The sequence below is a fragment of the Heteronotia binoei genome, chromosome 14, assembly GCF_032191835.1.
Source record: "Heteronotia binoei isolate CCM8104 ecotype False Entrance Well chromosome 14, APGP_CSIRO_Hbin_v1, whole genome shotgun sequence".
In the NCBI taxonomy this organism is placed as follows: Eukaryota; Metazoa; Chordata; class Lepidosauria; order Squamata; family Gekkonidae; genus Heteronotia; species Heteronotia binoei.
In genome coordinates this window covers 45,471,201-45,495,691 of record NC_083236.1, presented here as the reverse complement: position 1 = coordinate 45,495,691, position 24,491 = coordinate 45,471,201, and the positions used below count along the sequence as shown (strand labels likewise).

At 46.2% G+C, this 24,491-nt stretch overlaps 1 protein-coding gene across 2 annotated transcripts in view; it reads left to right on the top strand.

The window, feature by feature from the left end:
- The first annotated feature begins 23,354 nt into the window (after positions 1-23,354).
- The window catches only part of PSKH1 (protein serine kinase H1), a 34,008-nt gene continuing 32,871 nt past the window's right edge, over positions 23,355-24,491 (top strand). For both annotated transcript variants that reach the window (XM_060254315.1, XM_060254316.1), the window contains exon 1: positions 23,355-23,434. The gene's annotated coding sequence lies outside the window, so the exon portion shown is untranslated. The remainder of the gene's footprint in view (positions 23,435-24,491) is intronic.

Sequence of the window (24,491 nt, the reverse complement as noted above, 5' to 3'; positions counted from 1 at the left end):
CCCCTAGTCAGAAGGCCAGCAAGCCATCCACTGCCCAAAATCACATCAGAAGTGGAGAAAGGCTTCTCCAGGGGTTAATGGGGGCGTGGCAAAGCCCCTGGCAGCTGGCTGGCTGCCCGCTTTCCGAATCCAGGGATTGTTGTGCAGCTGCATCTACTATTCAATGGACAAGGTAGGTGGGGAGGAAGAGGGGGGAACCATCAGAAAGGTTCAGGAGCTGCACTCCTGTGAGCTCCTGCTGAATTTGAGGCCTGGTTAGAAGACTCCCCCCCCCCCCCCTAAAATTGGGCAGGAAGTCTTGATATTTCTTCTAATCTGCCTTCTCTGCATCAGATCTTGGGTTGGGTGGTAAAACTTGCTTAATATGAGAGCCACATAGAATAAATGTCAGATGCTTGAGAGCCACAAGACATTGTCAGATGTTTGAAGGAAGATGATAGATGGATAGATAGATGATAGATAGATGATAGATAGATAGATAGATAGATAGATAGATAGATAGATAGATAGATAGATAGATAGATAGATAGATAGATAGATGACAGGGAAGGGAGAGAGGGGTGAAAAGAAAGCAAATTCAATTTTAAATGCATTCTCCAGGCTTGGCTTGGAGAAGTGATTTAAAGAGACAAATGCCTTCTCCAAGCTGGCTGACAGGGCAGTGGAGGCTTCAAGAGCCACACAATATATGTGAAAGAGCCACGTGTGGCTCCAAAATCACAGTTTGGCCACCCTTGGGTTGGGACAAATTGAAGGGAAACCAGCTTGGTAATTCTTTTCTCCCCTTTGCCTCGGCACACAGAATGCTGGAGATATAGGGATGAGGGATGGGGGAGAGAGGGGGTGACCTTAAGGGAATGAACAGCTTTGCTTGGATTTCAACTCAGAGTTCCCAGCATTGCTTGCCTGTGATGTAAGTAATCTGACTTTTTGGTGTAAAGTTTCCACTAAACACTCGACATCCACCTCTTTCTTAGCCCAACTAAGCCCTTGTGCCAAATGACTGACAAAGGAAGCTTTGAGTCTCAAAAGCTTATTTCCTGAAAATCTTCCTGGAGGAGATTGGATTTATACCTTCCCCCTTCACTAGGAGTCTCAGAGCAGTTTACAGTCTCCTTTCCCTTCCCCTCCCCACAACAGAGACCCTGTGAGGTTGGTGGAGCTGAGAGAGCTCTGAGAGAACTGCTCTCAAAGAACAGCTCTGAGAGAACTTGTGACTGACCCAAGCTCACCCAGCAGCTGCATGTAGAGTGGGGAATCAAATCCGATTCTCCCAGATTAGAATACTCTGCTCTTAACCCCTCATTGGACCCCCCTGGTCCAATCTTTTGGAAACTTGAGGGGGATTAGGAGAGGCACCAGATGTTATGCTGAAAATTTGGTGCCTGTACCTCAAAAGACAGCCCCCCCAATCCCCAGTGACCCACAGATCATGGACTTGGATATAGCTCTTCTACCGCAGGTCAGCATGGCTACCCCCCCCTAAACTAAAGCAGCTTCACTGCTAGTGGATGGAACAACAGGAAGCCATCAGTGGGGGATGACTTTAGAAGAGGGCGAGATTCATAGAGGAGAGGCCCGCCAGTGACTACTAGCCCTGATGACTAAAGGGGAACTTCTGCATCCAGAGGCAGCCAATCTCTGAAAACCAGTGAGAGGGGGCAGCATAAGAACATAAGAGAAGCCATGTTGGATCAGGCCAATGGCCCATCCAGTCCAACACTCTGTGTCACACAGTGGCCAAAAAACCCAGGTGCCATCAGAAAGCCCTCCCACTGTTTCCCTCCCCCACCCCCCGCCAAGCACCAAGAATACAGAGCATCATTGCCCCAGAGAGAAAGTTCCATCTATACCCAGAGGCTAATAGCCACTGATTAATAGTTCCAAAAAGAGCCCCATGGCGCAGAGTGGTAAAGCTGCAGTACTGCAGTCTGAGCTCCCTATTCATGACCTGAGTTTGATCCCGGCAAAAGCTGGGTTCAGGTAGCCGGCTCCAGGTTGACTCAGCCTTCCATCCTTCCGAGGTCGGTAAAATGAGTACCCAGCTTGCTGGGGGGAAAGTGTAGATGACTGGGGAAGGCAATGGCAAACCACCCCATAAAAAGTCTGCTGTGAAAGCAATGTCACCCCAGAGTCGGAAATGACTGGTGCTTGCACAGGGGTCTACCTTTACCTTTTTTTTAATAGTTCCAAGGGGAGGTCTCAGCTTCCATGCTGTATTTGCTGGCCCTCCAGTGCACCTGAGTGGCAACTGTGTGAAACAGGATGCTTGGCGCGATGGACTACTGGTCTGACCCAGCAGCAGGTTCTTATGTTTGGAACACTTTCCCTATGAAGAAAGGCTAAAGCATTTGGGGCTCTTTAACTTGGAGAAACATTGACTGAAGGGTGAAATGATAGAGGTTTACAAGATTAGGCATGGGACAGAGAAGGTAGAGAAAGAAGTACTTTTCTCCCTTTCCCACAATAAGAGAACCCTTGGACATTCAATGAAATTGCTAAGCCGTCGAATTAGAACAGATAAAAGGAAGTGGTTCTTCACCGAAAGGGTGATTAACTCATGAAATTCACTGCCACAGGAGGTGGTGGTGGCTGCAAGCATAGACAGCTTCAAGAGGGGATTGGATAAGCATATGGAGCAGAGGTCCATCGGTGGCTATTAGTCACAGTGTATTGTTGGAACGCTCTGTCTGGGGCAAGTGATGCTCTGTGTTCTTTGTGCTTGGGAAGGGCAACAGTGGGAAGGCTTCTAGTGTCCTGGCCCCACTGATGGACCTCCTGATGGCACCTGGGTTTTTTGGCCATTGTATGACACAGAGTGTTGAACTGGATGGGCCATTGGCCTGACCCAACATAGGTTCTCTTATGTTCTTACTCCTTTGTATCAGCCTTGCTTTTGCATGAGTAGATGATGCTTTCCCCCTCTGCTACAGCTCCAGCATGTGGGCAAGAACACATACAGCTAGCTAGGAGGTCACCATCCTGTGGAGGCTCCTTGTGCAAAGCAGAGAGCCATTCCTGCCGGAACATCTACAGGTTTTTTGCTGCTGGCTTTTAGAGCTTGTTGCCCTAGCCGGATTGGGCCAGGAGGAGGGTGCATATGTTATGCCCTGGGGGTACACAGGGTTGTTTGGTGGCTGTTTATCCTGACGTGAACTAGGTCCTGCACCACCGCCTGTAGCTTTCCTCCTCTTACGGCAGAAACCCAGGCTGGCTTGCTGCTGTCTCTGGGGCAATGAGCTCAGCGTTTTTCTGAAAGGCACAAACAAGAGCAAGAGCCTCTGGAGACCCTTTGTGGCCCGAAGGGTCTGGCTTTGTTTCCATTTCATGAGCTGCGTGCAGGCACGCTTTGGGGAGAAGCCGTCTCTTCCTTCTTAAGGCTTAATATAGCCGCAGGTGAGCCGGGGCTACGTGGGAGGTGGATGCTCTGGGCTACTGAGGCAAAGTGGAAAAATAGGCTGTGCCAGCTAGTGCAGAGGTGCTGGTGTGTGTGCGTGTATGTTTTTTTTTTTGGGGGGGGGGGTGGAATTGTCTCCCACTCTGCAGCCTTCTTCATAGAGAATCATAGAGTTGGAAGACCTCTGGGGTCATCTAGTCCAACCCCCTCTGGGGTCATCTAGGGTCATCTAGTCCAACTTCAGCGCAGTCAAATCCCACAGAGACTCATTTTCTGCAGATCCTTCATTCACCCCGCAGGACATGCATTTTCACGGCATCCTCTGTTTTTTAAAAAGTCAGTTGTGCTCTTGGACTCCAGTGCTAGAGATGTACAGATCCTGCACCCTTCCCCTTGCAGGACTCTGGTTTTGCAGATTTCTCCAACCATCTTGGCTGTCTTCCAGAAAATATCCATGGCACAGAGTGGTAAAGTTGCAGTACTGCAGTCCTAAGCTCTGCTCATGACCAGAGTTTGATCCTGGCGGAAGTTGGATTCAAGTAGGTGGCTCAAGGTTGACTCAGCCTTCCATCCTTCTGAGATCGGTAAAATGAGTGCCCAGCTTGCTGGGGGGGTGGGGGTGGGGAAGCGTAGATGACTGGGGAAGGCAATCGCAAACCACTCCGTAAAAAAGTCTGCCGTGAAAACGTCATGATGCGACGTCACCCCAGAGTCAGAAACGACTGGTGCTTGCACAGGGGACTACCTTTTTACCTTTTTAAGGTGATATTCCTGATGCCAGGTATAGAAAGGTGAAACCAAGTTGGGAACTCTATGGGTTGCCATCTCCAGGGAGGGTAATTCCTGGATATCAGTGGGGGGAAAGTTTGGGAAGGGGAAGATCCCAGCGGGGTATAATACCAGATTTCCAAAGCACCTATTTTATTCAGGGGAATCAAGTTCTGGAAATAAGCTGTAGTTCAGGGAGTTGCAGGGTATAGAGATGCTCTAGTTTTGGATTTCCTGCTCCTAATGGGGGTTAGACTAGATGGCTTCTAAGACACCATCCAACTTAAAAAACTCTAGACCAAGTGTGCAGTGAGAGCTCGTTTGTAGATTTACTCCTGGAAATCAGCTGTGGGCCAGCCCAAATTCTTCAGTCAACACTATTGTGCTGTAAAATGCTCTACCACTGTTTATGGCCAAAAGCTATTTGCTTTTTTATGAGTCACACTTAAGCATTATTTGTTGTAGATGTTTCTACACACACAAACACCCTTTTCTCCCTGGTAGAGACCCAAAGTAGCTTATTACAAACTTGTCCTCCATACTTCCATTTTATTCTCACAACAATAACCCTGTGAGGAAAGTTAGGCTGAACGACAGTGATAGGCCAAAGGTCATTGTTGGGCATCAGCTTCTATTGCCCCTGCCCTGGGCCCACCACAAAATTCTTCCCTGCTCTGATGTTTTGCACTGACCCAAGAAGCAAAGTTATGAATGCTGTTACCTGCTCCATGAAGAAAGTTTTTCATCCTTACTTCAAGGAAGACCCCTTGGCAAAGGAGAAGCAATGCAAATTCTCAGCATTTCTTCTTGAAATATATGGGGTTTGGGCATACAAACTTCACCCAACCAGTTTTTCATTTTCCATTCTGAAAGTCTCTGTGAGTGTGATGAAGTCTGCAGAGAAGAGGAGCCCAGAATGAAGCCTACGCCCCACACAGAAGAAGAAGAATTGCAGTTATACCCCGCCTTTCTCTCTGAAGCAGAGACTCAGAGCGGCTTACAATCTCCTATATCTTCTCCCCCCACAACAACAGTCATCCTTTGAGATGGTTGGGGCTGAGAGGGCTCTCACAGCAGCTGCCCTTTCAAGGACAACTCCTGCGATAAACCCATTACTGACCCTAGGCCATTCCAGCAGCTGTAAGTGGAAGAGTGGGGAATCAAACCCGATTCCCCCAGATAAGAGTCCACACACTTAACCACTACCAAACTGGCTCTCTTTGAATAAGGCTTGATGTTAGCACTACTGCCCCATCTCATTTAAGACTGAGCGTATGTTAATTAGTTTAAATGCATGCAAATTTTAAAACATTGCCTTGTGTCAAGCTGTTGGGGGGTGGGGGTGGGAAAGGGAAAAAGGCAGAGACTGGGCTGCACTTTATGAATGCAAACCCAGCACTTTCCGCAAGGTCTTCCCGCATTTAAAACAGCCAGCAGGGCAGATAATCTGCCTAGTCTTCATTTACAATTTTGACAATCCTGTGTTTAAGACTGAATTAGTGCTGGATCCCTGCAGGATTCAGCTAAGAGGATAAGCCAAGCTACAAGCATGTGTGAACAATAGAGGCCGCCCGGCTCAGCTGGATGTGTGATTTATCCAGGACATGTTCTCAAGATCATTCAACATGGATTAGCCACCCCTTTGTCCATGTAATCAAAACCTGTTTGTTTGTTTTTTAAACCTCATTCTGTATGGCAACAGTTAGATTCCAGGGACAGAACCAGACAACAGCTTGGATCAATCATCCAGAGATGTGGAGAAATAAACATCAACAGATAGGGTTGCCAGCAGTGTTCCCTCTAAGCTGAGTTAGCATGAGTTAGCTCATAGATTTTTAAATTCCAGCTCACATATTTTTGTCTTAGCTCAGGAAGGATGACCTCAAAGCACAATAATTTATGCAGTAGCTTACAACTTCAACGCCAGTAGCTCACAAAGTAGAATTTTTGCTCACAAGACTCTGCAGCTTAGAGGGAACGTTGGTTGCCAGGTCTGTGTTGAAAAATACCTAGAGACTTTGGGGGTAGATCTGGGAGAGGGTGGGGTTTGGGGAGGGGAGGGGAGGAGACTCAGCATGGTCCAATGCCATAGAGTCCACCCTACAAAGCAGCCATTTTCTCCAGGGGAGCTGATCTCTGCCAGCTGGAGACCAGTTGTAAAAGCAGGAGGAGGTCTCCAGCTCCCACCTGGAGGCTGGCAACCCTATCAGAGCAGTTCTGCTTGAGCAAGATCTTGTGCAACGCTTAGGGGGTCCCCACAAGATGCACATGGGCTTCCTGGCACCTACTGAGTGACACCTTTTCTGGTGCCCATTAAGTGGTTTTAGAAAGTCAACATGGCCAGGAAGGGCTTTTGCCCAGCAAGGCTTTTGATTGGCCATTGGACATTTGATTGGTTGTGCAGATTTTTTTAAAAAATATTTGTGTGTGTGTGTGTGCATGCTCGCTTGCCTGCCTGGAAGTCATGGTGACCTCCAGCGAACCCTACTGGGGCTGGGCCGTTTTTCAGAGAGGTGGATTGATACATCTGCCTCTGCCTTCCAGCTTTGGGTTTACTGTGGAAATCTCCCATGCAAACACCTGCGTTTTAAAATGTGTGTGTGTGCCTTTACATTTGATCAGGAAGTGAAAACTGCATTGGGAGGGGACAGCAGCAGAGTCAGGTGTGTGTGTGAGAGAGTAAGAGCCGAGTCCCTCTGCTTGCTTTCCTATCATAAGTCTTTGTATAGGAACCAAAGCCAGTAAGTGTGTGTGAGTGAGAGAGAGCACAGTCTCTGTGCTTGTTTTGCATTGTTCCAGACTTTTTTTAAAAAATAGAAACCTGTTTATGGGATGGAGGAAAACACCTCTCTCTTTTTTCTTTTGCCTGTGTTAGTCTGAAGAAGTTGGTTGGAAATACAGCAGCTCCTGTGCATAAAACCCCAGTGAGATCTCAAAAGTGTGTGCTTGCAAACTGTTTATTTTGGCTGCTTTGTTAGTGTGGGTTCACTTTCATTTACTGGAATTGCTGGGGAGACAAGGAAATTAAGACTATTCAGTGGAATTGCAGTGCTGTGTTTTTATTTATTTTAGGGAATGGGAAGGTCTCCTGGCTCCACCCCCAAAGTCCCCAGGTATTTTCAGAGTTGGACTTGGCAACCCTAGGGCTGGCTGTGCAGATTTTTTTAAAATGTCACTTTGGCAGCAGCTGCCACTACATCACAAGAATCTTAACTGTATGACTGAAGGTCAGTGAGGAACACCAGCCTCCAGGTGGGACCTGGGGATCTCCCCAAATTACAGCTCATTTCCAGGCTACAAAGATCACTCCCCTGGAGATACTGGATGCTTTGGAGGGTGGACTGATATGGTACTCCACTGAGGTCTGTCTCCTCCCCAGGCTCCACGCCCATATCTCAAGGAGCATTGCAAACTTGAGCTGGTAACCTGACCCCCACCCCAGTGGCCAAGGAGCACCTGGCAGTAATAGTTTTGTGTCTGGCTCCGCTTCCTACAGCAGACGTTTGGTTGGAGACATTTTTGTTGCTGTGCCCTTTCTGCTGCATCAGAATTCCAAAGGTAACCACAGGCTCAAGAGTGTTGGGGACCCTGCGTTCCACCTTCTGGTCCTGCAAGCTTTTGTGCAAGCAAAAAACATAAATGCGCATATGAGAAATCAGACCTATTGCAAGCTTCTATTGTGGTCTTTTTCTTGTGTTTCTGCCTGCACAACAGCTGTAGCACAAGCAGAAATTCTGCACTGGATACATCCAATCAGGGCTTTTTTTTTTCTTTTTTTTTTAGAAAAAGCCCAGCAGGAACTAATTTGCCTATTAGGCCACACCCCCTGGTGTTGAGCCAGCCAGAACTGCATTCCTGTGTGTTCCTGCTTAAAAAAAGCTCTGCATCCAATATTATTCCAGGTTGGCTGGCAGGAATTAGTAGTGGAGCAGAGTTAAAGCTGCGGTACTGCAGTCTGAACTCTCTGCTCATGACCTGAGTTTGATCCCAGTTGAAGCTGGTTTCAGGTAGCCGGCTCGAGGTTGACTCAGCCTTCCATCCTTCCAAGGTCGGTAAAATGAATACCCAGCTTGCTGTGGGGAAAGTGTAAAAGACTGGGGAAGGCAACGGCAAACCACCCCGTAAAAAGTCTGCCGTGAAAACATTGTGAAAGCAACGTCACCCCAGAGTCGGAAACGACTGGTGCTTGCACAGGGGACCTTTCCTTTTTCCCAGGTATTCCCAACAAGGAAAAGTGGAAGACGATAAGGCCAGGCAGCCATCTGATGCTCACCTCAATAAAACAGTATCCCAATGAACTAGTGTTGAGATAAAGATGCACGCATCCATCAGAAAAAAGAGAAGTGACTGAAAATGTTTTATGGTTGCCACTATGTAGTACTGAACAAGCTCAGCAATAACTCATTTGCATATTAGGCCACACCCCCTGATGTCACCATTGCTTCACACAGGGCTTTTTTGTAGAAGAGGCCCAGCAGAAACTCATTTGCCACATTTCCTGACACCAAGTCAGCTGCAACTGTGTTCATGTGCGTTCCTGTTCCTAAAAAGCTCTGGTGCTGGACAAGGGGACCATAAAAACCATTGCAGTCTGATTCCTGAATATAATTATTAAATGAATTATAAGGACATGTCCTTTGGCTGAAATCCGAAGTATTTTGTTGCCCAGGTATCATATTATCGCATCCTCTGCAACACTGCAGGAAATCTTAGAAGTCATTCTTTGGGTCGTATGTAGTTTCATTGAGAATCCTAGAAATGCTACTGCCCAAAGTAACAGCTTGGGTTATTTATGGAGACTGGCTGGCCCTAGAAAACACAACTCTAATTGTTCCGGACTCTCTTAGCTATCCTTTCAGTATATAAATAGAAAAATATATGCATTTTCATAATCATAATAATCTGGAGGTTGCTGACCATCTGAAATCCCAGGGAGTGCAATTCTGTAAGAGGTCAGTGGACTGACCCTCTTATTGCTTGGACAAAACAGATCATCTTTGGGGCTGCGGAAAGCCTAGTGGGCGGCACTTTGTTGTGCATTCATTCAACATTGACCTACTTGGTCGTGCACTTCAAATCTCTATCAAATGCCACTCGTATGTGAACCGAGCGCCCTCCCGCATTAGCTGCCCCTGGTTTTGTTTCTTTCCAGGATTAATCTTCTATTGATGTATTCACAGTGTGCTGCGTACGAGGTGAGAGGAACTGAGCTGGTGGGGGGAAGGCTGTTGCTGAAGACAGACAATGCAAGGCGACCTTTGACAGTGCTCAGAGTGGGCTTTTTTTGTAGCAGGAACTCCTTTACATATTAGGCCATACACCCCTGATGTAGCCAATCCTCCTGGAGTTTACAGGGCTCTTAATACAGGGTTTACTGTAAGCTCCAGGAAGACTGGCTACATCAGGGGTGTGTGGCCCAATATGCAAAGGAGCTCCTGCTACAAAAAAAGCCCTGGTTCAGACAAAGAGGACCAAAGCATATATGGGTGCAGTGAATGCAAACTGGAGAGTGTGAACAAAATGGTCATCTGTTAAGGCTGAGCATGGGCACCAAGCTGCAGCCCTTTCTCTGACATTCAAGATAAACTACAACCAACTATATAAGCACTCTGTTTGGGGGACTTGCTCTGAAAAGCTCACAAAAACAAGGTGACTCTTTGCCTGCGGGTTGCCTGAAACCCCCTGTTCAATATTGGCTTGGTTGCATCTGCAGGGCTCCTTCCGCATGGTGGCAATTCTCTGTATAGCTCTTGTTGCCCAGGCTAGACCGATCCCATAGGGTTTCGGAAGCTAAGCAGGGTTGGCCTTGGCTAGTATTTGGAAGGGCGACCTCCAAGGAACACCAGGGTTGTGACACAGAGGCAGGCAATGGCAAACCACCTCTGAAACCTCTGCCTTAAAAAAATAAATATATCTCGCCACCTACTGGTGCCTAACGCCAAAGAGCTAGAAATTCTCGCTGCCAGACAATTTTAGGATCTCCTGACTATTCTACAGACAATGCCATATGATAAGTAATTAATTTGCTGCTGTGACTCGCCTCACCTCACGCCTCTGCAGGCCACTAGTCTGCCCTCTTCCCTGTGCCTCTTTTTAAAAACTGGTTATTGCTAGATTGCTGTTGCCCAACCACTTTATTCTGAACTTTTGCCCCAATCTCTCCCTTTCTAGCTTTCATTATTTAAAAGAAAAGGAGTGAGTTTCTAGCCCTTCTCATTGTAGAGCTATGCAACAGGGTTCCCTGGTGTGTGACAACTGGAATTTCTGACTGGTTTTTGAGAGCTGTGCATCTGCTTCCCAGGGGTTGGTTGGCTGTTAAGGTCACCAGGAAAAATCCTGTGGGCTGATCACCTAGGAGACTGCAAACCCCTCCCCCCAACTGGGGCCATCCCAACTCCAAGTAATGTTGGTTACCAGCTCTATGTTGGAAAATTCCTGGAGATTTGTGGGTGAAGCCTAGTGAGAGTTGGGTGAGGAGGGGTGGGGAGAGACTTCACGGGAGCCTAGTGCCGTTTTTTGCTGAGAAGACTGATTTAGAGAGCAGATGTAACTCTTAGCTCCAAGAGAGGGAAGGTACAAGACACTGAACAAGCGACCAAAATCCTGTGTAGGGCAAGAGAGATGTGAGGCTCACAGTGAAGGCTTTTTCTGCCTCCCTCCCTCAGGTGGGGCTGGGGCTCCTTTTCAGCCAGGGCTATTTTTTCCTTCCAGATCCATTCCCACTGCTGCCCCTATAAGAGCTGGTCCAATGTAGTGGCAGACAGTGGGCCAAACTGGATGTGTCCTGGCTGAGAGTTCTGTACTCAGAGAATTCCCAGTGATGTTTAAATTCAGTTCTCAAGCATGCAGGAGTCCAATTGGGACAGGGACCATGGTGGGGGGAGGAGTTAAGCCTGCCACAGTGCCAGTTTCCTCATCTAAATTGGCCCAGGAGAGTCCTCGTTTTCCAAATTGGGGTAAAATTACGTGCAACCATCTTGCAAGGGTCTTTGGAAGCCCTCTTGGGCAGAGCCTGGCTTGCCACATTGCATTTTGTGATGCCCAGGGAATGGTGAAGGAAGAAGCAATGGGTATCCTGGCTCTTGGGTGGGTCACCAACAGGGGTGGGGATAAGGCAGGAATAGAGGATGTTAACCTCCTCCCCTGCAAAACCCCACCGCCCAAAGCCATCGCCTCATTGGAGAGACAGCCACACAGACAGTCAGCACCCCTGACACCCACTGCCAACCTCTCCTGCGACCTACTTTAACTCCCTGCCTTTGTTCTTAATTCCTAGAAATGGCTGCGCTCCAGATTCTGCCCATCAAGGCAAATTAATTGGAGTCAATCCTAATTTGCTCTCTGCTGTTCTTTGGGCAGAGGATTAAATGCTTTGCAGACATTATCCCCTCCTCCTTCTCACTCTCTCTCTTTTTTCTGGAGGGACAAACCTCCCTGAACGGGGAGGGCCCTGGGATGGGGGGAGAATGAAAGTGAGGAGAGTTAAAAGGAGATGATGTCTAAATTTGCTCTTGGTAATCATAGCGGAGGGGAAGGGAACCATTATGGGGAGAAGGGTACCAGATGGCTACCCTATTCTGGGCAGCTGCGCAAAAGAAGCAGACACATGCCGAGCAGCGACAGGAGGGCCGTCCCTGTCAGGGACCCCAAAGAAGAACAGCATTCCAGTCTGATTACAGGGTTGCCAACCTCCAGGTAGCACCTGAAGGCCTCACAGAATTAGAACTGATCTCCATGCAACATAGATCAGTCCCCCTGGAGAAAATGGCTGCTTTGGAGGGTGGACTTTGTGTAGGGTTGCAAGGTCTGGGTTGGAAAATACTTGGAGACTTTGAGCAGACCCGGGAGAGGACAAGGTTTGGGGAGGGGAGGGGCCTCAGTGTGGTACAATGCCATAGAGTCCACCATTCGAAGAAGCCATTTTCCCCAGGGAAGCTGATCTCTGCCAGCAGGAGATCTCCAGACCACACCTAGAGACTGGAAAACTTACTCTATGGCATTTATTATACCCCACTGAAGTTCTGCCTCTCTCCAAAGGCCTTCCTCCCCAGGCTCCACCCATAAAATCAGCAAGTATTTTCCAACGCAGAGCTGGCAACCCTAATCGAGGACAACACAGGTGCCAGTCACATCTGAGCTGCAGGTTCTCTTCCATTCCCCTGTAGGTAGTGTCTAATTTGAATCTCTACTGTGGCGTTGGAAGGAGGGGTTTTGCTTTCCCCATACACCATTTTCCTGACCTTAAATGGTCTGTGGGGGCACCATTTGGCTTGTGGGGGAAATATATGGGACAAATAGTGCAACCCCCCCCCCAAAAAAAAACCCCCACTGCTACTTGGGAAAATGGCAGGGGGGAAGGAAGGCTTTATCTTCTCCATACATGCTATAGCTGTGATTTGAATCAGGTATTGCCCACATGGAGTCTGAGGAGAATGTACAGTCATACAGGCTGCCTTTGTGGCGGTAGCTAAATTGAGAACCAAAGGCTGGCTTCAGATTTGCCAGCTGCCTGGAGATAAAGATGCCGTTACCCATCATTAGAAGTTTATTGGGATGTTATTTACCAGTGATGATATTTATCTCCATGCCATTAAAATCTTCAGCTGCTCATTTCCACACATTAGGCCTCTATTAAAGGGAGATAGGGCATTTTTCTCCAGGTCTCTTGGTATAAAGTCACCCGGGGCCAAATTGCTCTCTCTTAGACTAACCTACCTCACAGGGTTGTTGTGAGAATAAAATGAGGAGGAGAATGTGTATTCTACCTGGAGCTCACACGAACACATGAAGCTGCCTTACACTGAATTAGACCCTTGGTCCATCAAGGTCAGTACTGTCTACTCACAGTGGCAGACTGGGTCTAAAAATACTGGTTGCCAGGAGATAAAGAACTTCTATTGTATTGGACCTTCTATTATATTTTCATGCTACTAAAAAGTCATTAACATTTTAAACATATTGTCTTGGGTTGCCAAGTCCAATTCAATAAATATCTGGGGACTTTGGGGGTGGAGCCAGGAGACATTAGGGGTGGAGCCAAGATCAAGACTGTGACAAGCATAATTGAACTCCAAAGGGAGTTCTGGCCATCACATTTAAAGGGACGGCACACCTTTTCAATTCCTTCCTTCCTTAGGAAATAATGGATAGGAGCACCTTCTTTTGGGGCTCATAGAATTGGGCGCCCTGGTCCAATCTTTTTGAAAGATTGAACTGAAAATTTGGTGCCTCTACCCCAAAAAACAGCCCCCCCCCCAGAGCCCCAGATACCCGCAGATCAATTCTCCATGATTTTCTATGGGAATAAATCTCCATAGGGAATAATAGAGTTCACAGCAGACATTTCCCTCACCTCCCCCCGCTTTCTGATGACCCTGAAGCGAGGGGAGGGCCTCCAAACTGGGGGATCCCCTGCCCCCACCTGGGGATTGGCAACACTATTATTGTCTAATTTTAAGGAGGCCCACTTGCCATCGGGCAAGCTGACACCCTGGTCAGTCTGCCACTGTCTACTTAGACTGGCAGCAGCTCTCCGGAGGCTGAGATCTCACATCACTTACTGCCTGGTCCTTTTAACTAGAGATACCAGGGATTGAACCTGGGACCTTCTGCATGCAAAGCTGATGCTCTGTCACTAAGCTACAGTCCCTCCCCATCCTTGAAGAATGGCCTGGATTCAAATAAATATATAAATAAAGATTCCCTCAAGGCCATCTGCCACATCACCCCGACACTTCCGATATCGTGTGTATAAAGTATTGTCAAGTTACAGCCAGGGCTTTCTTTTGTAGCAGGAACTCCTTTGCATATTAGGCTACACACCCCTGATGTAGCCAGTCCTCCAAGAGCTTACAGGACTCTTCTTACAGGGCCCACTGGAAACTCTTGTAAGATTGGCTGCATCAGTGTGTGGCCTAATATTTAAAGGAGTTCCTGCTACAAAAAAAAACCCTGGTTACAGCCAAGTTATGGCAAACCCACAGGGGTTTTGAGGCAAGTGAGAAGCAGAGGTGGTTTGTCTGCGAAATCTTCCTTGGTGCTCTCCCATCCAAGTACTGACCTTGCTTAGCTTTCAAAATCTGATGGGATCAGGCTACACCAGGGGTGGACAAACTGTGGCTCAGGAGCCACAGGTGGCTTTTTCACACATATTGTGTGGCTCTCAAAGCCCCCACCGCCCCACTGGCTGGCTTGGCGAAGGCATTTGTCTCTTTAAGTCACTTCTCCAAGCCAAGCCTGCTGGCGATTTGGAGAATGCATTTAGAGTTAAAAAGTTGCTTTATTTCCACCTCTCCCTCCCCCCTCCATCTCCCTCCCTTCCTTCTCTCAAACATCTAATGTTCATGTCTTGTGTGCCCTATACCACACCATGGGTGCCTTCTCTTGATTCCTGAGTGCCTGCTGCTTCTGAACTTGCCAGATGCTGATATGGCAGTGTTGTTTTAAGAGTTCAGAGACTTTACTCCAATGGGGACTCATGGCCTTGTTTGTTCCTGCAAGCTGGACTTTAGCTGTTTTACATCAGCTGGGAGAGAAGAGAATGTTGAAGCTGGAACTGCAGTTATTACATTCTTTCTTACTGCTCTAAGCACTTATAACAGACAAGCAGCCTCTCTGGGAGACAATTTTAGGATCCTTGGCCTCTGATTGTCCATCTAATTTAGCAGTCTTCTGTCTGACTTCAGACTTCAGGACTGAGCTGCTGTGGGCATAATGTCACCAGGTGGAATGTCTCTTTGGTCAGTGCCTGCCTGTGGGCCTCTGTCAGTCCCCTGAGGCAGCAAGAGAATGTTTTGGCCTGTTTCTGGTTTCCAGGTAATTCAGTCTCTAAGGACAAGGACTTCCCGCAATTACTTCCCTGTAACATCCCTGGATATGATGCCTCCATGTACCAGGCAATGGGGGAAATATTCTTTCTCAGTACGCTGGGGAGATGATGTTACACTTGTTACAGCCACCTAGCAATGTTCCGTTGGCATTATTTCCGGCATTTTGGCTTGATTAATGTGGCTTGCTCAGCCTGATGTAACATGTCTAAACGTTAGGGTAGAACAACAACACACACGTCTAAAAATAAGACCAATAAAATCATTATATTGCCTTTGATGCTACAACTGGTGAACAAATGTTGGCTGCTAATAAATTCTTCAGCATCTGCACCAACAGATAACAAAACAAATAAAAGAAAGGAATGTTCTTCTTCAACTCCTGGCAAAGTATCCAAAGTATGTGTGCTTGAAGACTCTTTAGAATTTGAAGAAAGCTTGGAGTCATTTTGAAGTTGGGATTTGGATAAAAATAATATAATATATCTACTTGATTTATATTTGTTATGTATTCATCTTTTTCTTCTGTAATACTAAGCAGGTTGGAATGGCATAGCATTTGGGTATGTTCCCCCATTGTTTATTATTTTTATGTTGTTTCAGTTGTTCTTTCTTTTTCAATCCTTGGGAGGTGGGGATGATGTTTCCCTTCTGGACCCTTGTGGCCATCCTGGATTGAAATGCAGGATTTTTTTTTTCTCTTAGTAGTCAAGCATAGCAATAATAGTGATGATGAAAAAGAAAAGGAAATAAAGAAGCAAAGATAAGTGTTTAATGTTGTGTCAATATAGCAAGATTAAGTAGATAAATGTTCTTTTGTAAACCTGCTTCCAACAAACAAACAAACATAAGACCAATAATTCTAGAAAACTTCCAGATGGGGAAGATCTCCCAGAATTTAAGTGGCTCTCCAGGCTTTACAGATCAGTTCTCTTGGAGAAAATGGCTGCGCTTTAGAGGGTGAACTCTATGGAGGTGAGCTTCCCCCTCCTTCCCAAACCCCTCTATCCCTAGGGTCCGCCCCAAATCTCCAGGAATCTCTCAGCACACAGTTGGCAACCCTGGACAGGTGACAGAGTAGTTGTAGTGGTTAGAGGTGTCAGATCAGGATCTGGGAAGGCCAGGTTCGAATCCCCACTGTCATGAAATAGAAGCTCGCTGGGTGACCTTGGGGCGATTCTCTCAGCCTAACCTACCTTACAGAGTGGTCATTGTGATGAGAAATGGAAGTGGAAAGAGTAAGGTATTTGGGGTCTGATTAGGAGATGGCATACAGCAGAAAGAAAAGAGATCTCAACAGTGTCTAAGGTGGGAGAGTCATTGTACAAAAGTATATTATTTTTCATAAAAGAGTAGAAGAGGGAGACTGTTATTAAAACTTGTTTATTTTGGTGTATTTTTAATAATAATAATAATAATAATAATAATAATAATAATAATAATCTTTAATTTGTATCCCGCCCTCCCCGCCGAAGCAGGCTCAGGGTGGCTAAGGGGATTTTTTCCCCTTGAATCCCAGAGGATTTTTTCCACTTGAATCCTCAAATGAGTGCATTTACTTACAAAATGATGAGCAAAGAACGTATACATCTAGGAGACTGATAACACAAGAGATGAGAGAAAGATAAGAATACAGAAAAAAACAAAGAATAGTCTTGCTCATGGTCTTAGCTCCCTAATGCAGGGTAATAGCCATAGTCTTGCTCCCTTACCCTTATAAGAACATAAGAGAAGCCATGTTGGATCAGGCCAATGGCCCATCCAGTCCAACACTCTGTGTCACACAGTGGCCAAAACCCCCAAGTGCCATCAGGAGGTTCACAAGTGGGTCTATAAGCCCTTCCACTTTGCCGCCCCCCCAAGCACCAAGAATACAGAGCATCACAGCCCCAGACAGTTCCAGTAATATACTGTGGCTAATAGTCACTGATGGACCTCTGCTCCATATTTTTATCCAATCCCCTCTTGAAGCTGGCTATGCTTGTAGCCGCCACCACCTCCTGTGGCAGTGAATTCCACATGTTAATCACCCTTTGGGTGAAGTACTTCCTTTTATCTGTTTTAACCCGACTGCTCAGCAATTTCATTGAATGCTCAAGAGTTCTTGTATTGTGAGAAAAGGAGAAAAGTACTTCTTTCTCTACTTTCTCCATCCCATGCATAATCTTGTAAAGTTCTATCATGTCACCCTGCAGTCAACGTTTCTCCAAGCGAAAGAGCCCCAAGCGTTTAACCTTTCTTCATAGGAAAAGTGTTCCAAACCTTTAATCATTCTAGTTGCCCTTTTCTGCACTTTTTCCAATGCTATAATATCCTTTTTGAGGTATGGTGACCAAAATTGTACACAGTATTCCAAATGAGACCACACCATCAATTTATACAAAGGTGGATAATTACGCAGGATAATTATTTATATGGAAGAAACACTATCCAAAAGAAGGCATCTGTAATGGATATGTTGTTATATTTTAGGCAATCCTTTCATATCAGAACTTGAGAAAATAATTAATGGAATAGGGCAAGTGCCCAATTTTCAGCTATGAAATAGCCTTAGTGTGTTACGAATGTGAAACCTTTTCGTGCCAAAAAATGGCCAGATCTCTTGCAAATCTGTGTGAGGCACGCTAATTCCAAGTCACCTTACTCCACATAGCTGGAGTCATTCAGTCAGATCCTATGCAGTGTCTGGTGTGCCTGAGAGCATAGATTTCAGTGGGCTTATTTATGCCCAATGCTATGTAGGGTCTGGCCGCCAGTGGCTGTACTCAAAGGAGCAATGCCTTTGGAATGCTCCCCACACTAGCAGGTGTGAAGTTGGATTTAAGCAGATTTCATTAAATGCAAATCCTTCTCTTTTGGCTTCTAACCCATTTAGCGGATACAAGTCTTTCTAGCATCCTGAGAAGGGCACCTTCCTTTTCACACATTCTCCTTGCCCCAGGCCTGCAGCCTCCTAGTGAAACCAGTTCCCTTTTGAAACGTCTCTTTCTTATTGGCTCTCTTTCTTATTGGTTACTGGTGAGTGGAACTGGATTGGAAGGTAGCTTCATGTACTTCATCTCAGAAATTCTTCCCAACAGCCCCGTGAGGTAGAACAAAATGACACCCCCCCCCTGCATATATGGCAGATGGGACTCTATCCGAGAAAATAGTGGCATGTTTAGGGTTGACAATTCTAGAAAGGCCACAGATCTGGAAGGCGTGGGCCTAGGCTTACCCACTCAGGGTTGGGACCAAAGGGTCAAGGAAAGGAAACCTGTGGGTCAAACAGAAAATCTTCCCATCAACTGCTGCGAGTATTTGCTGCTGGTGAGACTTTCCTAGGGTTGCCAGCCTCCCGCTGGAGGCAGGAGTTCCCCCCCAGTTTGGAGGCCCTCAGCCCGCTGGCATGGAGCTGGCTGGTGGAAGAATCCCCACCTCTGAAGAGCTCTGTTGGCACCTGACATGCCCGGCGTGATGACGTCACCTTGAAGTGATGTCATCGCACCAGGCATGTCTCGTGGAAGATGTTCTAGCATTTGGGTTGAAAACTCTATGACCTGGCTACCCTAGACTTTCCATGTGACACAGAAAACCATGTGGTAAGTGCTGCTACTAGGGTTGCCAACTCTAAGTTGGGAAATTGCTGGAGACTTGGAGGTGGAGCCTGGGGGGGCGGGATGAGGGAAGGGATGTGACATCATAGAGCCTGCCCTCCCAAACCACCATTTTCTCCAGGGCAGGGGTGGCCAAACTTGCTTAATGTAAGAGCCACATAGAATAAATGTCAGATATCTGAGAGCCGCAAGACATGAATGTCAGATGTTTAAGAGCCACAAGACAGGAAGGAAGGCAAATAGATGGGGTGGGGGAGGAGGAAGAGGTGGAAATAAAACAACTTTTAACTTTAAATGCATTCTCCAAGCTGCTGGCTGGCTTGGCTTGAAGAAGTCATTTAATGAGACAAGAGTTAGTTTGGTGTAGTGGTTAAGCATGCAGGCTGTTATTTGGGAGAACCGGGTTTCATTCCCCGCTCCACCACTTGCACCTGCTGGAATGGCCTTGGGTCAGCCATAGCTTTCATAGGAGTTGTCCTTGAAAGGGCAGCTGCTGTAAGAGCCCTCTTAGCCCCACCTACCTCACAGGGTGTCTGTTGTGTGTGGGGGTAGGTAAAGGAGATTGTGACGACTCTGAGATTCAGAGTATAGGGCGGGATATAAATCCAATTTCTTCTTCTTCTTCTTCTTCTCCAAGCTGGCTGACAGGGCAGTGGGGGCTTCAACAGCCACACAATATTTGTGAAAGAGCCACATGTGGCTCCCGAGCGACAGTCTGGCCACCCCTGCTCCAGGGGAACTGATCTCTGTAATCTGGTAATAAATTGTAATTCTTGGGACAATTTCAGCCCTCCATCTGGAGGGTGGCCGTCTGGAGGGTGGCAACCATACATGCTAGGTATTATAGCTACCATGTGAAGATGCTGCCACAGGAATACTACTTACAGCTGTCTCCACTGGGGGATGCAAAGAACTGGCAGGAATGACACCACACACCACATAGGGTTGCCAGTTTATGGATGGCACAAAAACCATTGAATAAGATCAGACTGCATATATTGATAATGTTATTATCAATATAAGATTACACATGTGATTTCCACATGCACACTGGAGATCTGCTGCTACTCTTTCTTCAGTAGCTGAACATCAACATGTTTTTTCTTTCTGACTTTCAAAAGAATTTTATTGATCAATAAAAGATTACATAGAATGGATTACGAAGAAAGAAGAAATAAAGTGAATTACTGTGCTATTTACAAAATGCACTGAGTTACATTGCAGTTAAATTAGAGGACTGTTACATTCAAGAAAGCAGTCATTCAAATACACAAAGTATAAATAATCAACAGAATAACAACCAAAATTCATGTTTCGTCCTTTTGCCAGAATAACAATCAATATTCATGTTTTGTCCTTTTGACCAGTGTAAGACAGCCCATGGAGCATATTTTTTTGCCAAAGAAACAGTAGTGGGAATAACGTGCCCTTCCCTGGCATCTCCCTTTCATGGTTGCTTTTAAGGACCATAAAACACATCTGGACTTCCGATCACAAAGCTCTATGTTAATGCTTAGCCCTTATACAATCCCAGCTCCTGGTTTGAATATTTAACTGACCACATGTTTAAAAAGGCATATTGCTTTAGTAATTTTTATCAAAGCTTTAAGTGCTCCGTGGGCTGTCTGATACTAGTCAACCCACACACCTCTATCTTGTGAATTCCTGGAACAATGCAGCGCATATACAGGCCTACTATAAATATTTCAGGAATTTAAGAGCAACACAGGGAAAATGTAGGCACTGTGTAAACAGCAAAGGGTAATCTTTAGTAATGAGTCTGGGATCATCCCGTCTGTGCAATAAATCAAAGCCGGGATACAGTGGATGAGAAGCTTGGGGGTGCTACTGGAACCTTCATTGACAATGGAGGCCCAGATAGCAGCCACTGCCAAATCCCCCTTTTTCCATCTTAGGTGGGCAAGGCAGTTGGTCCCTTTCCTCAACTGCGGCGACCTGGCAACTGTGATCCACGCTACAGTCTCCTCAAGATTGCATTACTGTAACGCCCTCTACATGGGGCTGCCTTTGTCTCAAATCCGGAGACTGCAGCTGGTGCAGAATGCAGTGGCTAGGCTGTTATTGGGGCTCCCCATGCGGGAGCACATACAGCCTGGCCTGCGGGAACTGCACTGGCTGCCGATAGCGTACCGGATTCGCTACAAGGTGCTGGTTATTACCTTTAAAGCCCTATATGGCCAAGGACCTGTCTACCTTAGGGACCGTCTTGTCCCATATGTTCCCCAGAGGGTACTCAGATCAGGGACACAGAACCTGTTATTGATCCCTGGGCCGAGGGAGGCAAGATTGAAGATCACTCGAGAGAGAGCCTTCTCTATAGCGGTCCCCTGTTGGTGAAACCAACTTCCAGAAGAAGCAAGAGCCTTGCGGGACCTTGTTCAGTTCTGCAAGGCTTGCAAGACAGCTTTATTTCAACTTGCTTTTAATCGATAGCCACATATGAGGATATTCAAGAAGACTGAAACTGAAACAACTGGGATGTATTATTAGCACCAAATTGTTTTTAAAATGTTTTAATTGTTATATTGTTTAAGGTTTTAATTAGTTAATGTTTAATATTTATACATGTTTTTACTGTTGTAAGCCGCCCTGAGCCTGCTTTATTGGATATAAATCCAATAAAATAAATAAGAACTGTTCAAAGAAGGGGTTTGCAAATCTAAAACTGAAGGCTCAAGGTTGTATTTATTAGCGACAAGGATTAAGAACGAATAGCTTTATACATGCACACAATGAAAACGATTTCCTACACAGAGAACATTCTCACATGCTGAAAGATCAAGATGGGAAGTGAGCGGTGTCTTAGGAAAGCTCATAACCTGCCACAAATGTTGTTAGTCTTTAAGGTGCTGCTTAACTGGACTCATTCCCACATGCTGTTTTTTGATGACCTAGTATCTATGGGATAGTGAACTGGATCTTATTTATTCTCACTGGAATCAGGGAGTTTGCTAGCATCTAGTTTGCTAACAGCTAGTGATGCTGCACAGGAGAAGTAAGGTTACAATTTCTCATATTTCTGAGCCATAGATCTATGCAGGGCTTTTTTGGTAGAAAATGCCCACCAGGAACTCATCTACATATCAGGCCCCCCCCCCTGACATCACCATTGTTTCACACAGGGCCTTTATGTAGAAAAAGCCCATCAGGAACTCATTTGCACATTAGGTCACACCCCCGACACCAAGACAGCCAGAACTCCATTCCTGTGTGTTCCTGCTAAAAAAAAAAAAAAAAGCCCTGGATCTATGTCAGCTACATGAGGCATACAGTTGAGAGACATACATGGTATGGAGAAAAATGATCATAAACAGCAGAACCAAAAGGCCATGAAAAGCAAGAAGTATAGAATGTTATATTAGTAGGATTGCTAGTTCTGGGTTAGGAAATAGCAGGAGATTTTGCTAACACATTTTGCTAACGTAAGGGCTGAGGCATTGTTTTATGCTCTGTTTAAATTGTTATGCTGTTTCTGCTATTATGTAAACTTTGGGTTTTTTTTTTTAAGTTTCTACTTAAATATGTTTATTCGCAGGTATTTATAAGTTGCCTTTTAAATTCCCAAGGAAACAATGCACAATATTAAAACCATAACATAAGAACATAAGAGAAGCCATGTTGGATCAGGCCATTGGCATATCCAGTCCAACACTCTATGTCACACAGCGGCCAAAAAAACCCAGGTGCTATCAGGTCACTAGAAGCCCTCCCACTGTGCCTCCCCAAGCACCAAGAATACAGAGCATCACTTGCCCCAGACTTCCAACAATATGCTGTAGCTAATAGCCCCTGATAGACCTCTGTTCCATATGTTTAGCCAACAAACTATTTTCTTAGGAAATGGCAGTCATGTACTACAGGCATGTACTGAGGCTGAAAATCCAGCCTTTTCAGAAGAAATGGCTATTACTTGTATTGGGAAGATTGCATGTAGCACGTTCATTTCATTAATGTGATCTCAGTGCCAGGAACCTAACTGTGAATGTAATGCGCTCTCTAACATCTTTTACAGTATAAAACTAAAAAGAGTTACACCTAAGCTCACTAACTTCAGAGGATTCAGAAGGGCAAGGGTATAACTGTTATAAATCTGTTTAGGATGGCATTGGTAGTATTTCCAGTCTCTTGCCCTTTCCTTTGGAATTGGAAAAGCTGTTTGATACAACTGTATGATGTAAACCCGAACATGCTATTCTTGATGCAATTGCTTTTATGAGTCTACTTCTGTGCTGTTTGTATTAACAAGAAATAAAACAAGCCTGTAAAAACAATGAAAAGTAAAGATTAGAGTGAAAAACTGCACCCAGTAAAACCGAAATAAAACAACAGACAACCAAAACTCCGAAGTTAGTGTTAATCTTCACCGCGCATGTTATTTATTTATGTATTTATTTACAAGTTAAGTACCTCTGGGAGTTGTTGCGGCTGCAAAGTGGTTTGCAAGCACCGCACTTAAAGAAATAAAATTGAAATGCAGGAAACGGAAAGGAAGGGGCGGAAATAACGATCCCCTTTCTTCCCCCAAGGCCCGGGTTTCAGCGACCGCGACTTTAGATTCGCGCTCGCGCCCCACTTAACAGCCGCCCCGGGCCTCTAGGGTTTCCATAGTAACCACCGCCACCTCTTTCTCCCGCCCTCCTGCGTTAGGCCCTCCCCGAAAGCACCTCTGCCAATCGCAGGGGAGGGAGAAAGAAAAAAAGCTGCGCACCATGTGGTGTGTTTTCCTCAGCGCACATTGATGACGCTTAACGCGCGCGCCGGGTCAAAACCCCCGTTTTGGGTTTGGGCTGGAGGTGGACCCGGTGCTCATCCGGCCACAGGCTGAGGTGAGTGCGGGGTTGATTGGCCTGGCTTCCGACGTCACGGAGCTCCGTGTTGCGCTCTTCCTCTTCCCACCTCGCAGCCTCGGCTGTGGGGGTCCTAGGAGCGCTGACCTCAGAGGGGCCTGCATGGCTGTCTGTTCCACTTCCTTCTGGCACCAGGCCTGGCCTTCGGATCCTTCCCCTAGCTTGGTCTGGGGGCTCTTTGTCAGCCTTTGTAAGTCTTGTGTCCACTCCTCATGACTTTTCCACAGAAAGAGCAGCGCCCCGGCCTTAGGTAGACTTAGGCAAACAGAATTAAGCCAACCAAAAATGAGCGGATCCCAAATGGGTAGGAATCCAGTAGCACCTTTAAGACCAACGAAGTTTCATTCAGAATGTAAGCTTTAGTGTGCTAAAAGCACACTTCATCAAACAATAGGATGGAATGGCAAGCAGTCCTAAATATACAGAAAATGAACAGTGAATTAGTATGCAGAATCATGGAGATGTTTGTTAGCAGATTAAAAGAAGCACAGTTGGGGGTCTGGTGATCGTTAGTTTATGTTAACTGGGCTGCATCAACCAAATGGGTGGGTTTGTGTACATCTGATGAAAGGAGGCCTGACTCCCTGGGGCTTATGCTTCAGTGTAGTTTAGTTAGGCTTTGGGGTAGCATAAAGCTCTTGGATGTATGAAAATAACAGATTCTGTGGCATGTTAGAGGGAAATCTTTTCTGAGACAGACCCCGGGTTGCCTGTGGCAAAATAGGAAAATGTCTAAAGTAGGAGTCGCCAACATTGCTAATGGGTGATTTTTGTAAGTTGAGAATAGGTTGTGTGGGTGCTGCAGTAAAGTGGCTGCCACAGGGACTGGACCCATGAGGAGGTTCTTTTATTTCTTTACAGCTTTATATCCTTTCTTTTTCCCCAGTGGGTACCCAGTATAATCCTCACAACAACCACCCTGTGAGGTGGGTTAGTCTGAAAATGTAGCACATGGTCACCCAGCAAGCTTCCATGGCAGAGTGTAGCCCAGATCCTTGTTTGATGCTACACTGATTCTAGGCCAAGTGTTCGAAAT